The 18760-nt window shown below is 31.9% G+C and overlaps 1 pseudogene across 1 annotated transcript in view; it reads right to left on the bottom strand.

Annotated features, from left to right (window-relative positions):
• Window positions 1-217: 217 nt before the first annotated feature.
• The window catches only part of LOC143229782 (uncharacterized), a 74068-nt pseudogene continuing 55525 nt past the window's right edge, over window positions 218-18760 (bottom strand). Inside the window, exons 8-10 of the transcript XR_013016073.1 lie at window positions 15487-15691; window positions 14659-14869; window positions 218-4268 (exon numbers count right to left, since the gene is read on the bottom strand). The product of XR_013016073.1 is annotated as an uncharacterized LOC143229782 (transcript). The remainder of the gene's footprint in view (window positions 4269-14658; window positions 14870-15486; window positions 15692-18760) is intronic.

Below are 18760 nucleotides of genomic sequence, written 5' to 3'. Positions count from 1 at the left end.
TTATTTTCTGATTAATGAGTAATCTTACAGAAAGCATTACATGCTGAACAGTTTTATTGGCATAAATGACCCTTACATATCAGCATATCTTTACATCTGATAATATTCATCAAGATTACATTTGTCTATTTCAAGACACTTTTCCCAAATAGAGAATTTCACAATAAACCTGACCAGTTCACTCAAAGAAACATAAAAAAATAATGACACAGAATGATACATAGGATAATACATTTATTTATTTTCATTTCTATAGTATACATTAAACAAAGTGTATTGTTTGTATTCAATATTTTTTTCAATTTACACAGATTATGTACTAATATTGATTCCTTGAAAATGCATTAATAATATTTCAATTAAATATATTCACAGGAGTCATGCTAAAACTTCACAACTACTTGATTTCTCTGCACACAAATTCAGTGAGAAACTTTACAAAAATAGTAAAAATATACAAAATCGTGAAAGTAATAAATGGAATGAAAATCCACAAAACCTCGAAAGCAGTTAAAGAAAACTGAAACTTGTAACATATCAAAAACTTTCAGAGCTTTTAAGAACTAAAACAAAGTAAATATATATCTTAAATGGGAATCTGCAATCTCAATTTAATGTAATAAAAGGTTGAAGATATTACCATGAAACACACGTGTTGTATTTGTTAAACTGTAAATTATACACATTAAATACTGATAATACAGAAATTCTGTTCATTTACAAATATACTACGAGTGCTTGTACAGATTTTATTACCCTTCGACCTCTAACAATAACTATTTCTCGCATAAACATCTACACACATCTTCTGTTAATAACATGTTTATATGTATTACAGGAAATTGTAAGCAATAATTACTTAAGTTGTTTAAAATGAAACATCTGTTACACTTATTCTTGAACTAACAGAAGGTAACAAAAAGCAAGTCAAAATAAATGCATAAAACAATTAAGACAAAAAATGTATACAATGTTTCTGGAAGACAGATTCTGTGGAACATTAAGCTTGTGCTGCAAGTTGAAATTACTGTAATCAAAGCTGTGACAAACAAAAATATTACGCTGTATAATAGTACTAGAGTGACAAGGTATGAATGCTTCACATTAATTACAAACTGTATGTAGCAACTGATCTCTAATAGTACAAGTGTGTTGTATATTAAAACAACTACTATCTAAGTTAGGTTTAAATTTTAGAATGATAGCATTAAGGTTTTATAAAAAAGGGTACAGTAATGGAAGCGCAAATTTAAAAGCACTTTTAGTTTTTTCCCACATGGTAGGTGAAAATATCTAAGGTATATTCATGTTAAGTTGTTGAAGGCACTGATTAGATATAATTGATTTAACTTTTCCCATTATCATGTATATAAAGCAAGCTGACTCAGAAGGTGAAGGCAATTAGAAATAGGAAGGTCATTAACCTTATACTTCAGTTTAAAACAAACATTCTCTTGTATTTTAACTACGTGATAATCTCAATGCAGTGGTTCCTGACACTAAAAATTAACTATCTATATGTAATTATGTATTACATAGGAATGAAATAACCTATCATACAGCACACTCAAAGATTTTAAGTAGAGTATTTCTCTTAAATATCTCAGGCTTTCAATCACACACAAAGCTTAAAGCTACATAATAAAATATATATTTCCACTTTGTCCCCTGTTAAAATTTAAAAAAAACAACCCATAATTTAGTATGTATCATAAGTGCCATATTACTTACTATCCAATTCATAACAAAACTGATATGAGCTGTAAAAGTATGTCGACCCCATCTTGCATGCAGAGTCCAAAAATAAGTAACTAATAACTTCTGATAACAAGTTTTTAGCTATACAAGGCAATCTCACATAACTATAACTACGTGGTGGTGGTTCATGTCAACAGTCAATGTCAGAGAACATTATCTGCTGCTTTTAAACAAAGTTACACATTGAGGGTACTGACATGTTCTTAAAACTTCAAACACCAGGCTTTTTGTGCAACAATCTGATAAATTTAAGTATCTAACTTTCAATACAGTAGTGGATTCATGACATTAGCCATTTATGACAGGTTCTAAAATACCTATTATTTTATATTGTGTTCAGATATATATATCTCACTACACAAAGAAAATGTATGTTTGTAAGGCAGTAGTTATGTATATTTATTAAAGCTTGTTATACTCTATGTAATCAAATCACTAACACTTATACTCTCCAATATATAAGTTATGTTAAGTAGCTGCATAATGAATAAAACGTTTTAACATTTGGTTAGTGTAGTCATGCATCAGAACTAAAATGGAACAAAATATAAACATCTCTACTCCCATACTAAGGGATATAGTGTACATTACTATCATTACAGTATTATTTTCATAACCAATATACCATAACATTTCAGTTCATAACTAAGTTATAATTGGGTTACTATAATAAAAACCATTTCCATTTGTTGAAGAATTTGTTTTCAATGTGTTTTCTACTACTTTGAATTATACTATACAATTTGAGCTGCAGTATACCTGCAAACAAACAGTAGGGAGAGAAATGTCCATAAGATGGCACTATTCAAAATGATGATGGTGATACCTACAAAACTTGGTTTCTGCACTTTATATAACATTTCTAAGGATGCTAATTCATCTCAGTACACTTAGGAACCTCTTATCAGCACCAGAAATGTTTCAAATTTGCTGGTTAAATAGGTAAATAATTTAAGAACCAGAATACCACATGTCTGTAATGTTTTATTTTATTAAAAATGCTCTAAACTTGCTTGACATAATCAACAAGATATGATTTTTAATAACTGGTCTTTTAATTACTTCAAGGAAATTATGGAACAATTCCAGGCTATATAAAAGAAATCATAATAGACTCAAAAACCAAGAAATAACTATAATGTTGAAACCTTTACTAAAAACAGAACATTAGATGTGTAAAAGCTGAAAACTGTCTATTGGTACTTATTTAGCTTGTTACAAATATTGCTAGAATATAAAAGTGGAGGAAGGATACTCAATGGCAAGGCAAAATTTGAACTATTTGATTAAGAAATGGACAAGTATGGTAGGATCTTTGAGAAAATTTGATTGTAGCAGTGGACCAAACAGGTTATTTCTTCACAAGATCTGCAAAATAAACCTCAAAATCATAAGGGTACATGAACAAGCAGTAGCCCATAAAGAGGTAGCTGAACAACAACAGCATAGTCAAGCAGAAATGGATAAAACAGTTGATGTTCATTTACCATACATAACTTTTTGGTAGATACAGATTCTCTCAAGCCTTGTTTCACTACAAATATTTATGCCTATTTTGCATGAAACTTGAAGAACTGTAAACACCCAAATAGAAAATACCAAACATTGTTTCTTATATTGAAAAGATCAAAGTTAAAACTTACAATGATCCTCAAAAAAATGAGGAAATAAAGGAATACATTCTCAACTTTGTCAGGGAGTGTCATGATCCCTTTATCAAATACAATAAAACATGTTGGTTTTAAAATATCATTACAACCTGTAGAAAATATCTTGTAAATTATAATACCACTAACTCAATGTAATAGAAAATTTCTTATGAAGAAAAAAGATGTATCTTATTGAAAAGTTAGAAAACAGGAGATTTCATAATCGTTCTTTAAGCATTTACGTGTGCACAATTAAGAATGCTGTTGGTTCTTTATTCACAAGGTTATTACAAAATTATAACAACCTCCTCAACAATTTCAACTTTTTCAAATGTGACAAACGTGTAGTTGTAAGGAAATACCAGAAGATAATTTTGGCAAGGAACTAGGTTTTCATACATAGTTCCATAAAACTCTAAGATATCTAGCTTCTCTGGCAACAGGATCATAATACTCCCGATGAAATTAAGAATATGTTCTCACATATCAGTATCTTTTATAAGAATCATCCAAAACTACAGTTTTTGATACATCTCTTGGAATAAAACAAGAGATGTATCATCCATTTCCACTTGACTCTACTTTATAAAGAAAGAACCCATTTGTTCCACTGCCCTTATCAACATCCTTAAAGACTCCTTCATACCTGTCTAATCCTTTTCATTTCTTAGTCAAATACTTTATATCTTTTCACTTCTCTTATGAATCACAGCAGTCTTTGTGGCAAACTGAACAAACAGAACTGTATAGTTTCTAATTTTTGTACATCCTTTGAGACTGGGTCTTGAGAATAGTTTCAACACTGCATTTATTTCTTATTATGATTTCTTTTAGGTAGACTGACATTGTTCTGTCATTTTCCTGAAAGAATTTAGATACAAAATATTAAAAAAATCACACACAAATGACACTGTGAAATAAGTTAACACATTCTTTAGTAAAACAAAACGTACATATACACACATACATACATTTGCAAATGCAAGTTGCTAGTTTGGATTAATTGATTCATCTATTTGACCAAAGACTACATCTGAGGCATTTCTGATGTTGACAAGAGTTTCTAAGTACACTGGGACTACTCAGAAATGTTATAATAAAGTGAAGAAATCAACTATACAGATATATATTTTAATTTGCACATTGATTCTTTTATGGCCATTTTGAATAATGCCACCTAGTGGAGGTTACCCACTTAAATTTCAAAGATACTCCAAACAAAATAATAGAATTGACTTTCAGTTCAGCAAAGCATAGAAAAAGATTCTTAGTATATTAATCCAAGTAGAATTTGTATAGAATTAAACAAAACTTTTCAATGTGAAATGACAATGATACAATTTTCAACAAGGCCAGGAAACTGTTTCTGGTTCAAGTTGTTTCAGATGCCTCAGTATTAACCTTTTTTTTTTTCTGCTATTCTAGGATAACAGTAGTACTAAAGAATGAAATTTTGATTGAATAACAAAAAGCATTATAATGCTCTGCTTTTACTGTACTCTTACTTTGCTGTTTTTCTGTTCTGCAAACATTTCAACTGAATTCATATTTCTCAACAGATGTGAAAATTATATCATATTTGTGTGTTATACCCTTAATTTCTGTTCAAGTAAGAAAGCAAGTGACCATTCTATGTCCACCTGTTTCATTATTTTATACCTTGGGCATTTGTAATACCATGTTTTAAATATTTTTTGTTCAATATTTAAGAAAACATACATACATACATATATAATACATAGGTTTTCTAGTTCAGTTGTAATTTTGAAGTTTAATTGTTCATAACAGACTGTTTGGTATTAGACTTTTCAAATTTACTTCATGTGTTTGTTACATATTTAAAGTGAGGTCCATACAGTTCCTGGGATGTTAAACATATGAGTGGTGGACCAATTTTAAAAAGATCATCACACAGTGCTTTTGCTAACACACTTGGACCAGAAGCAGAGAATTCATTTTTATTTTGTTAAAAAAATTGTGAATTCTCTACTGTAATATTCCAAATACATTGTTAGTATGTGCATTAATTGTTCCAATAAAATATAAACAACTGACATTTTCTTTATGACCCAATCAATACATTTGTATTTTTCTTGTTGACTACAAAGCTAAAAAACAAAATAAAAGGTGGTCACCTTCCTTTTTTTTCCAACTTTCCTTACAAAGTAAAAATTTCCACATCAACACAATGCACACATGTGATACTGTAATATTTGAACACTTCCTCAATTCTATCTAATAAAAACTTTTTTAAAACATACTTCAGACAATGGGAGTACAAAAACCTTCAAATAAGGATATTACAACTTAATGATAGACAGTAGCTTGTTCTATTTCTATTGGTAAAAGAATATTTGACCTAACCCATCATCAAATAAGATAGATTAGATAATCATCAGGTTAAATAACACAGCCTGATTAACCATGATTATGTCAAAATTATATTAAAATATATGAACAAATGACAGCTACATAACAAGGTTCATGTACATGCAAGTTCTGGGCTTAAAATAAAAGGGATCACAAGTGTTCCTGACTTTCAACACTGTTTTAACTTTACTAGCTTGTGGCCATCCTGCAAAACTAGATGTTCTGACACTTGTACTTATTCAGATTTAGCTTAATTTATGATAAAAGATGATAGGTAAAAGCAAAATATTTATTATCAAAGCATTAAAAATTTTGATGCAAGGCTAAATTAAAACATTTTACCAATTACAACATCGTATTTTAGTTGTGTATTATTTGAGACATTTTTTACATAACTTTCAAATCTATTCTTTCCATTAATTATTTTGTGATGAAAAATATAAATAAAAATTATCACAAAGTTTTTTCAAATTAATCCTGCTTATTTAAAATAGAAAGCTTTACATGTCTAGTAAACTGTCTCTTGTATTTTCTATTCATGGTTCACACTTCATTTTTAAATACCAGGGCTCACGCTGTCGCTCGCCATATTTGCCAATGGCTATTATTTTTGTTTTTTGGCAAAGAAAAATTGTAATTGGCGAATATACCGATGAAACACTGTTTGTTTACAAAATGCTAGACTGGTTCACTACATCAACGTTTTTTTTAATGCAAGTATGCGGTAACCAGATAAAAATCAATAACCCGTCTGCATTCATGCAAGGTTATGGTCAGGATCGATAAATGTGTGAAAAATTGTTCAATCAACAGCGACCTAACAGCTTCACACGAATAACTCATTTATATGTGGTTGATTAGCGGCCCTATAATTAAAGGACGACCACAAAGATTGTGATGGCTTTCACACGTGTAATTACATTATCTAATGGCGCATGGCTTGGCTGGTAAGTTTAATTAAAAGCGGTTACTGGATTAGTACCATAATAAACATGTACTTGTAAAAAACTAAATGTTAATTAGTGGAAAGATTCTCTATAAATTGAGCCAATATGCAGCGAATTCATCAGATCTCAGAATGGCTTCTTCGCAGGCCAAACGCCCCTTAGACAGTGAAAGTTGTCTAATGCTTCCATCAAAAAAATCCAAATCTGAAACTGACAGTTCATGATCATTCCAAGAAAAATGGTTGAATGAATTTAACTGGCTCAAATATGAAGCCTCTACAAAGCAAATGTTTTGCACATTGTGCATTAAAGTACAGAACTCAAACACTTTCACAACTGGTTGTGCAGTGATGAAAAAAGACAACCTAACCAAGCATCAGAAAAAAGGTATTTATTGACTGAGTAAATGTTGAGACTTATTTGGATAGTTAAACTTATAAAATTATTAAATATAATAAAAAAAATATGCTCATGTCAATTTATTTCCCTAATACTTTAGCAGTGTTATTACATTAAAAAGATGTTGTGATGCATGAGGTAATTCATTTTTTTATCATTTATTTCAGACCACAGAGATGCAATGGAGGCATCCAAGCTGTGTCTACAGCGATGACTAAGGCCACAGTCTCAACCACAAACAAAACTGAGACTGTCATCATAGCTGCAATGCACAATGTTTACTTTGCAGCAAAGCATGACCTACCAAGTTCCCTAATTCCAGATCTAAACAGACTATGTATGATGCAGGTATAAGTTATTATGTATACAATACAGTTTTTCTGTTCTTGTTGCAAGTGGATTTTATTTGTTGTTCTTAATGAAAAATTTGTTATAGTTATTGATTTACGTATTCATGTTCCACAATTTCTCATCTCACAAATTATTTATTATGTATATAATACAGTTTTTATGTTCTTCAATTGTTGAAGTATTATCAGCTAATGTTTTACAAGTGGAATTTCTCTGTTGTTCTTGATGAAATTTGTTTATGATTTATGTATTCATGTTCTAGAGTCACTTCTCCCACAAATTATTTATTTATGTATTTATTCTTTTTGTTTTAATTCCAGGGTGCAACACAGTTCCAGCATCTGGTAGTAGACCAACATACTACCTATGAATACAACACTAGTATTAGTGACTTCCAAGATTGTATGGCAGAAGTGTTGAGAGAAAATTTAAAATACAAACTAGCCAAGAATGGGAAAATTCAGCATCATGATTGATGAAAGTACAGACATTTCAGTAAACCAGAACCTTGTCAGCTACATCCGTGTATTAGAGATGGATCAGTTCGGTACAGTGACACCACAGACCTATTTCCTTGGAATCTGTGAACTTTACAAAGCTAATGCTGAGAACATTTTTACAAAAGTCATTAGTATGTTATCAGAGAAGGGTATTGAAGTGAAAAATTTATGTAGTGTCAGCTCTGATGGTGCTGTTGTGATGGTTGGGGTAGTTACTAGACTAAAGCAATTTGTACCAGGTGTCCTAGCCACAAACTGTATCGCACATAGACTAGCTTTGAGTTGTGCCATAGGAGCTGACAGCATACCATATCTTGTCAAGTACCAGGATATTATGAATTCCATCTTTGCGTTTTTTAAGTACTCGCCAAAAAATATGGTAACTTTGACTGCAGTGCAGAGCATTATTAATGTAGAAGAAAAGAGGTTTAAAGAGATCTTTCACAGCAGATGGTTACGTTTTGAAGGTGCAGTAGATGCACTGCTTTCCAACGACTCCAGCCTTGTGTCTGTATTTATGGAAGAGACCTCTGGTAAAGCTCTTAGCTTGTATAAACCCATCACTTCATTCAAATTTCTGTATGTGTCACATTACTTAGCTGATTGTTTGAAGCCATTAGCCATTTTGTCAAAAACATTTCAGAAGAAAAATCTTAATTTCTCTGAAGTTCACCCACTGCTTGCTTCAACTATTGAGTGTCTGGAGGAAATGAAACAAAACAAATCTGGTGAAATGCTGTCAAAATTTCTGAACGAGGTGCCAGCTGAACCTCAGTTAGATTCAGATGGACTGTACACTTTTCAGTTTGGTGGGCATACCATAAGAGACAGTGCAGTTCAAAGGTCTGAGGCAGAAAACGTGATACGTTCACAGAAAATATGATAAGAAGTCTGAATGACAGGTTTTCAGATAATGATGATGCAGTTATTTCAACTTCCCTAAAAAATTTCTTCAATCCACTGCTCAAAGACACAGACATTTCAGCAGACATTGACACAATCAATGATTACACTGGGGAACATTTTTTCAGTAACTTTGAGTTGCATTGGATATTTTAACTGATTCTGAAGGAGTTCTAGGCACTGATTTCAAATCTGAAATTAGTTTTTCTCTACAAGCTCTAGTTTGTATGCAATTTGAGGTTAATGAAATTGTACAAATGTGAACTTGCGTAAACCATGTATAAGCATTTTCACGTCCATATATATAGATAGCTTCTAATATTTTGATCATTCTTCTTTTGTTTCAGATCAAACATGGCTTCCAAAAATAGATATCATTGCAGAAACAAGCCTGATGCCTTCTGCTACATATGTGGATGCTACACACTCAATCGTCAGAGACGTAACATATCCTCGTTTGTCAAGCGTGCCTACAAGGCATATTTTGAAGTTCATCTTGGTGATCAAGACAAGCAATGGGCTCCTCATGTTGTGTGCCACAATTGTGAAGAAATGCTTTGAGACTGGACCAAAGGAAAATGCAATGGTCTGCCTTTTGGTGTTCCAATGATTTGGCTGAACTCACCAACCATGTAACTGACTGTTATTTCTGCATGGTAAACACAACGGGTGTTGGGAAGAAAAACCGACATAAGATTACATATCCCAACATTCCCTCAGCTATTCGCCTGCTCTGCACTCTGAAGAAGTTCCTGTTCCAGTTTTCAAAGGCTTGCCTTCATTGGACGATAAAGACATTGGACATGATATGTTTAACAAGACAGCTGTGACAGTGAATTGTCAGAAAAGTGTACACAATTGGAGAACTGTTCTTCAGACACTGAACCTTTCCCCGTCCCCAAGCCTCTTCCCCAGGCTGAACTGAATGATTTAGTGCGGGATTTAGGTCTTTCAAAGAAAGCAGCAGAGCTTTTGGCATCAAGATTACAAGGCAGAAATCTTGTTGATCACTCTGTTAAAGTATCATATTTCAGAAAGCGTGACCAGCTTTTAGTGACCTTCTTTTCAGAAGACAGACAGTTTGTTTACTGCCATGACATCCAAGGGCTTCTCAAAGAACTGGGTGTACCTTACTATAGTCCTGCTGAATGGAGACTCTTTTTAGACAGTTCAAAATGCAGTCTAAAGTGTGTTCTTTTACATAATGGGAATGTTTATCGAGCAGTACCTGTCGGTCACTCAGTGCATTTATGGGAAGACTATGATGATATGAGAATGGTCATGGACTTATTAAAATATCATGAGCACAATTGGATCATTTGTGTAGACTTAAAGATGGTCAACTTTCTTCTTGGACAACAGAAAGGTTTCACCAAGTTTCCATGTTTCCTCTGTATGTGGGACACCCGAGCACGAGACAAACATTGGGTCCAGAAGGACTGGCCTATTCGTGACACCCTTGAAGCAGGCATGCCAAATATCATACAAGACCCAATTGTAAACAGAGATAAGATCATCTTTCCTCCTCTTCACATCAAATTAGGTTTGATGAAGCAATTTGTCAAGGCACTGGAAACCGAAGGTGAATGTTTCCAACACATCATCACAGCTTTACCAGGGTTATCATTTGAGAAGATCAAAGCAGGCGTGTTTGATGGCCCACAGATTCAACCCTAATTCGTGATGATCAGTTTGTTGCTAAGATGACCGCTTTAGAAAAGGCAGCATGGTTATCCTTTGTGGCAGTCGTTCAGAACTTCCTTGGAAACAATAAGGCGGAGAACTACAGTGAACTTGTGAACAGAATGCTCCTCGCTGCGTGATCTTGGGTGCAACATGAGCATCAAGCTTCATTTTGAACAGCCACCTTGATAAGTTCCCTGACAACCTGGGGCTGTGAGTGACTAACAAGGAGAACGATTCCACCAAGACCAAAAGGTCATGGAAGAATGCTACCAAGGGCGCTGGGACAAAAGTATGATGGCTGACTACTGCTGGAGCATTAAACGAGATTGTCCAGATGAAGTGTACAAACGCAAAAGTTACAAACCCAAATTCCTACCTGAATAAAATACACAAACAAATTGATAAGCTATTCCTATAATTTCCTATAATAATGAAAAATTAAAAAATAAATAAAAATGTCAAATTGCATAAAATCTGTAGCTTGCAGACAAAAACCGATTTCAGATTTGAAATCAACACACTCAAATTGACTATAGAAAGGTCTTTTTTTAAATGCAACAAAATGAGTGTTCCCCAGTGTTATTTGTCAACCTTTGGCCATGAGGGAACAAAACAAGAATTGAAATCATTTTCAAAATTTGCTAGATCTACTTTTGAAAGTGGAAGCAAGTCTGTAACAGACATTAAAAGTTTCTACAGTAAAATACAGAGAGTCCTTCCCTGCAAGTGTAGAACTGGCAGAGAGACTGCTGGTAGCTCCAGTTTCAACAGCTGATTGTGAGAGAGGTTTTAGTAAGCAGAATTTGATAAAAACGTGTCTGAGGAATTCAGTGAGTACTAGAAACCTGGAAAATATCATGTGTCTGTCAATAGATGGTCCAAACACTGGAAATTTTTATTTTAAACGTGCCTTTAAGATTTGGAGTACAAAAAAAGAACAGACGTATTCTAATGTAATCATTGAAACAAAGGCACCAGTTGTAACTGTAAATGAGTCGTAAGGCACAACAAAATGACATGCTTCAAGGCATGTATATATTTTTTATTTTGTCATGAATTTGTGTTCAGATTTTCAGCATGAATGTCACTGAAACTTGTCAAGTTTAGTTTGGTGATGTTTGAGTGATGATATATATTTTATTAAGCAGGGCTGTCACTAGAGAGACTTGGGAGAAGTGGTCTCCCAAAACAGACCAAACTTCACCCTTCATAAGCTCTAGGAAAAGTCATCTGAAACAGATTATATAATAGAAGAAAAGAATGCTATTGACTGTAAACTTTTCCATAATTTTGTAAAATTAGAGCAAAACTTCTCCCTGGTTTGCAAGTCTAGAGAGACCCCTGTTTAGCAGCATGTAATAACAGTTACTTTTAATTTAGTGACTCGTCTTCCCATGTCATTATTGTAATGATTTGTGTGTGAAAAACATTGAATTTTGTAACTGTGAAACTGTTGTTTTATAATAAATTTGATAAATGATAAATTCATTGAAATAAAATGTATGATAAGAACTTAGTTGTCATTTATTCTTTAACTGTCTTATTGTATGTGACTGGCTGGAGGGTTGGATACAGATCAAACCTATCTGGCTAAAACACTGGCTAAAATTGGCTACCAAAAAAATCATTTGGCTAATAGCCTGGCTACAGAAAAATTTAGTCCAGAGTAAGCCCTGAATACTCTTCACTTATATAGTTCAACAGTTAGGAATAGATGAATATTTATACTTTAAAAATACATATAACTTTGATTTGGATTCTTGAATTTTTACTTTTTAATATCTTTAAAATAATTTTTTATTCCTAGAAATGAGAAAGAAAATTCCTGTAAACCATATGTCATCGATTTAGTGTGAAAAACCCTTATCAACATATACCCCTATGGTTCCTGGGTATAGAAATAGTGGATGTATGCCCTTATGGTAAAGCAAGCAGTTAAGGAAAAACATTTGTCTGTTAGTACTGCTATAAGTAAAGAACGTGTGTGTGTCTAAAAGGAAATCCATGCTGGACTATCAGCTGTGTCCACTGCAGCTTAAATAAAGGACTGATGAGACCACATTCATATGTTAAGGAAATTTAGTTGGCAAGCATATATTATGTATTAACTATAGTATAGTATAGTATGGCAAATAGCCTGTTAAGGAAGTATGTGCTTTAACAGCTGGTGAGCAAATCAAAATCAAGACAGAAAATACTTGTTTGATAAACCTATTTTGATTCACTTTTTTAAAAGTTCTGTATCAATGATAAATAACTAAAATACAATAAGCTACAGAAGCCTTACAAACTGCACTGTTTTATTTTAAATATTTTCCAAAGGCTGGAAGCATAAGATAGATTTGTAAGATAAGAACCTGTCCAATCACTTTACTCTCATTAACAACTTTGCATTAGTTGCTTAATTTGTAAAGATGCTTTTAATCAAATGCTTATTACAGACACCTCTTACAATAATGTAACATTTTTAACTACATATCGAATATCTAAAAATGTTAGAATGGGCAGTGATTAATGATATATTATACTCAATCAAGAATAAAAAGAATATCCAATACTTATATTTTAAAGACTACAGTAGTTTGAGTAAACTATTTTATTGGATAAATTTTTAAAACTATGTAAAGCTTTAATTATCTACTACCAGAGTATCTTATAAGCTAAAAAATGATAGAAATGTTGATTCAGCAGCATCCATAACAACACACACTTGACAACTTTTACATTTATTACATGATCTTGAAATAATATAAATAAAAGTACAATAAAAACATCTGCCACAAACATTCAACAGTCATCCTTCTTGTCTATTTAACATATGCTTCCCAGTACAAAATCATATAACTTCACCAGTAGATAGTATTTGGTGTACTTAAGAGATAATAAAGTTAAATTTCAGCCTCTAATTAAATTTAAAACAACAAAGATAAGCACTACAGAACCTGTCACTGCAGACACAACTTTTTTCCCCCAGTACACGAAACACTTCATGAGATCATTTCTAATCTAACTATAAATGATTGGTATTAATAAGTTACATTATCTTTCTGGCTAACAAACAAACAATAACTTATCAAAAGCCACAGTAGTAAGCACTTGCTGTTGTTTTCATACACATATTCACGACAAAAAAGGCATTTCTTTATGTACAAAGTTCTTTAAAACAATTATAAAAGATCATGCCTGACTTTTGGTCCAAAGTCTGTATATCACATTTCTTACATGAGTCAGGAACATAATGCTCATTTTGTTTTTTTTTTATTTAATACGAGCAGTCACCAAAGTTCAACACTAAAATAAGTTATTGAGACTGTGCTGCAAAAAAATATCTTGTATATTTATAGTACTAATCCCTTTTAAGAATATGGGACTAAACCATTAATTCAATGTAATAGGAATTTTTTCTTATGAAAAAAAAGACATTATTAAGCTCAAATATATTGTTCATGGTCATTTTCAGAAACTTAGAGAGAAAATTTACTGAAATGTTTAATTTGTCAATAAAAGTTAAGACTGCTTATTAAACATTAAGTGCAAACCCAACTATTTATTTAATTTTTGTTATATAAACATTTATTATAATGTGCTGCAAAATTATCGTTATTTCTGATAGAAGGATAATTAGTTGTTATAAAAATTCTAACTATTGATACATACAGAAACCTCATTTAAAATTATGTGACATTTTTCAAAAAAGAAATTTATAATTTATTAGTACTGATAACAAAATTGTATGAAAATACTATCAAATACTACTTTTGGCATATTCTAGGACTATGTTAATAAAACATTCCTTTAAAAACAATTTACAGAATTAAATGGTTCTCAACATAAATCTTTTGAATTTATAACAATTTACATATACGTGTCTCATAGCAACAATCACTTTACTTGTTTTTCTTTGTTACAATTAGGAATTGCATTAAAATCTCCCAAAAACATGATTTCAAATTTTGATAGAAATAATACAACATACTAACAATATCATGAATCAAAAATGGGATATCTTAAAATTCTCAGGTATTTTAACAATTGAAAGCTGACAAAACAACAATAAAAAAGTTCATTATGAGTTCCATTCAGTGTTACATGTACCTGTCAGTATATGTGGATCAATCTCTCTGTAGTACTTTACTTCAGGCCACTGGGTAGACTTGTTTTTTTTACGTACAAGGCGATTCCTCTTCCCTGGAGAACTCTGCACCTCACATATTTCATCCAGTGCCAATGTAATAATACCTTGTGCTGTAAGCATTTTTCCATGGCGAGTTTTAAATGACGTTTATATGTATTTCTTGTTTTGAATCTAACAAATAACACCAAACAACATAAGTAAAAAAAATGAGTAACACAAGATTTGTTATCAAATTAAAACTTCTGATTAAAAGCAACATGAACCAAGTGAAACAATAACCATCACCATATCACATCAACCCAAATAAAACTTGCTTCTAATACAATTTCTAAAATCTACACTTTTAATATACATAAGATGTGAAAATCTTATTAAAATTGACAAGAGAGAGAATTTTACTTTTAGACTGGATCAAAAATTTTTATCTATTTGTTTTTTCAGTAGTGAATTATTTAATAAAAAAAAGTATTCCTTAAAATATGAAATTTCATTAATATATTAATTTAAGTAGCTGTGATAACAAAATGATACAGGGTATTGTAGTGTACTTACTATGAAATGCCATGAAAATATGAAATTACATGTTAGCACTTTTTCATGGCATTTCATAGTAAGTACACTACAATACCCTGTATCATTTTGTTATCACAGCTACTTAAATTAATATATTAATGAAATTAACATATACACAGCTGTCCATTCAAATCCTAAGGCCAAGAGTAAAAACATAATTACAAATATTTAGAAGTTTGAATACAATATCTTAATATTTTTTCTGAAGATCTTACTTGTGGCCACAATCTCCACACTCATAAGGAGTTTCACCAGTATGCCTCCTAAGATGTTCCTTATAGTGACTGGGGTGGCGGAAGTTGCGTCCACATTCCAAACATACAAAACGGCTTTTATTGTTATGGATTAACATGTGATAATTCAGACTGTGCTGTCTGGTAAAAGTATCTCCACATACAGTACACCTGAAAGGTTTTATACCTAAAAAATAAAATGAAAAAATACTTATGAAAATAAATTCTTAACTAAGAAATATAAATAAATTAAAACAACAATGGAGTGTAAAAGTAATGTTATATGTATTTGCTATAATAGTAAATTAATGCATTATAAACTTAGTAACATTTCACTCTACAGAAAAGGTGGATGTATTTCAAAGTATACCCACTTTAACAAAAAGATCACAATAATGGCACAGTTAATGAAAAACTAACAGCTACCTAATCAATGTTTTACCTTCCATACCAAACTACACTAGTTTCATTATCTAGGCATTCAAAATTAATTAACAACATTAACAGTTAAATTACAACTTAGATTATAATTAAAAAAATTGTAGGTAAAATCGTACTTTAAAAAAATTTGGATGCGAGACCTTCATTTTCCAGGGATGAATTAGAAATATTTAAGGGGAATAAGTTAATAAGATTATTGCCAGTCATGAACACTTATGGTAGTCCATACTGAGAAAAAAATAAATGTGTGGATTTGTTTTACAAAGTACTATGAATGAGATTTTATCTTCAAGGTAATAAAGGATGGATGAAAGTAGATATGTGAGAAAGAGTTTATGAGGTGTTAAATGATTTAAAAGGAAATAACGAAAGAGAAAATTATTAAAATGGGTTTTTCAAACAACACCTTATACTTATAAACTGTAGTTTACTATCAAATTACCAAATATTAATATTTCTTAAAACATGACTATTTACAAAATATATGCTTTAACCCTTTCGCAATGGTTCAGAGTTCAAAGGTCACATCATCATTTTTGTTGACTTGTATTCAAAATTTTATTGAACTACTATTTTATGAATTTATGTCAACAAGTTTGGAATCAAATTGTAGATTATAATCCAAACTTTAATGCTATATACAAGTTAATTTCTTAATTTTAAAAGTAAATATTCAAAAGAGCACATTTAAATATAGATTTCAGTGAGTCATGTGTGATGTTGAATACAGCTGTTTAAACTTAGATGTTTCTGATGCCAAAATACTAAGTCTATAATTTTATACAAATTAGGAACTCAAATTATTAATATTGATAAGCTAGAATATAAAAGAACAACCTCATATCCTTTTATTTTGCTGAGATATGGCTTATACACTGAATCAAACATAGTGGCTCCATTCAATTCTTTCCATTTTTTGAAATGGTCCCTTATGTACTCTTACTTCAGTACATGACATGTGAATAACCAATCAACAGCTTAGAATATCCCCACAGTGGCTTTCTCAGCTATTTCAAACTTTGAAAAACTATTGTGTTCTTTCAATCCAAGATTTAAAAGGGGGTAAATGTCTATAAACTGCTCGAAGTTTCTTATTTTTTAAAATCTAAATAAATCTTAGTTGCTAAGATTAATAAATTATAGTAGAATTTATGATATCATTGTAGTTATTTACATTTTTGTGGTTATTCAACTGCACATATAAAAACCAAAAAAAAATTTGTTTGACATTCCCCACATGCAAAATTTTTAAAGGCTTAGCAACCTATGTCCAGCAACAATTAAGCATTAAGGTTGTAATGAGAATAAACAATTTTTTGAATTACTTCTTGCTTTATTGTTCTATATTTTAAGAAAATTAAGTTTAATAATTTATTTATAAATAGTAATAATCTATATACATATATAATGTATAATAACTGAAATGTGACTGTATATTACAAAATACCAGTCCACTAAAGCCATTGTGATTTAAGTGTCACAAAGACCACACACTGGTGAATCAGTCCCAGATAAAAGAAAATATTGAGTTAAAAGACTGTGACCAATGTGTAGCAGAGTCACGTCAACTTCCTCCTCCTAATCATTATGGAAACAAAACTGCCAACTGGCGAGAAGCTAAGCCTCAAATATGGAACTGTAGTCCACATATGGGATACATATAGCTGTAACAGCACCCAGGCAGTCAGGCATAGCTGCAGTGTCAGTGAGCTAATTCCCATGAATATCAAGAGGGTCAGATATCTGTAGAAATTGATTAGTGATCAAAAGAAAAATGAATATTGATGAGAACAGGGTGAGAACTAACATGAAGCAATTCCAGGGCCATCAGAGAGTTGAGACAGTCAATGTAAATGATACATTCAGTGTACTGCACAGTTTCTATATGATCCAGAGCAAGAAAACTGGCATACAACTTACAGTGAACACAGAAACTGTAGAGGATATCCTGTGAGCAATCACAGAGCCACAACAAACTATAGCATAGCCCACAGAATCACCTGATTTTGAATCATCCGTTTAAAGAGGAACAGAAGAATGGTTTGAAAGACATTTGACAAAGAGAACGTGGTACTTCTAATTGGGAGTATCTACCTTCTTCAGACGACTCAAAGAATGGTCACAGGTGGAATTGTAATAAGCCATGGTGTAATGGACTGACCCTTGGGGATAGTAACATCATCCAATGCCAGACACAATTCAGCCAGTTGCACCTGGATACAAATACCTAGAGAAGTTGAGACCATCTGTTCTAGAAAATAACAGCTCACCAAGGTTTAAAAAAAAAAGACAACCCCAGGTGGAATGCTATAGTAAAGACTGAAGCTTGGTAGAATACTGCAGAGTAAGTTGCAAATGGTGGAAATGAAGAAAAGGTTTGTAGAACTTGGTGTACAAACTCTGGACTTAAGAAGTCAAGAAAACCCTTGTGAATAGCCAAAGCCCTAGATAGTTAATGGAGGCCAACAGTTTCAAGGCAATGGTTCTAACAGAACCCGAGACACATAGACCAGTTTAGATCAAATGAGAGCACAACAGAGCTTAATCACTTGACATCAATCTGCTCCCCAAGAGGTGAAAGAAAGGACATGAAGGATGTTCAGTGTTCTTGGACACTTCACATAAAGTTGTTTGATGTGAAAAATTAAAGTAACCTTATGGTCAAAGATAAGCCCTAAAAACTTTGCCTCAGAAATCACTGAAATGGAGTTCAGGATTGGGGTGTATACCCCATTAGTAACAAAAATGCAAGCAAATGGTTTTGGAGTAAGAAAAGAATAATGGTGGTGGTAATGTAAACTGAAGGATTAATCCT

Source organism: Tachypleus tridentatus, chromosome 10 (assembly GCF_004210375.1).
Source record: "Tachypleus tridentatus isolate NWPU-2018 chromosome 10, ASM421037v1, whole genome shotgun sequence".
In the NCBI taxonomy this organism is placed as follows: Eukaryota; Metazoa; Arthropoda; class Merostomata; order Xiphosura; family Limulidae; genus Tachypleus; species Tachypleus tridentatus.
The sequence above is the reverse complement of the archived record's forward strand: the minus strand, read 5'-3'. Positions and strand labels throughout refer to the sequence as shown.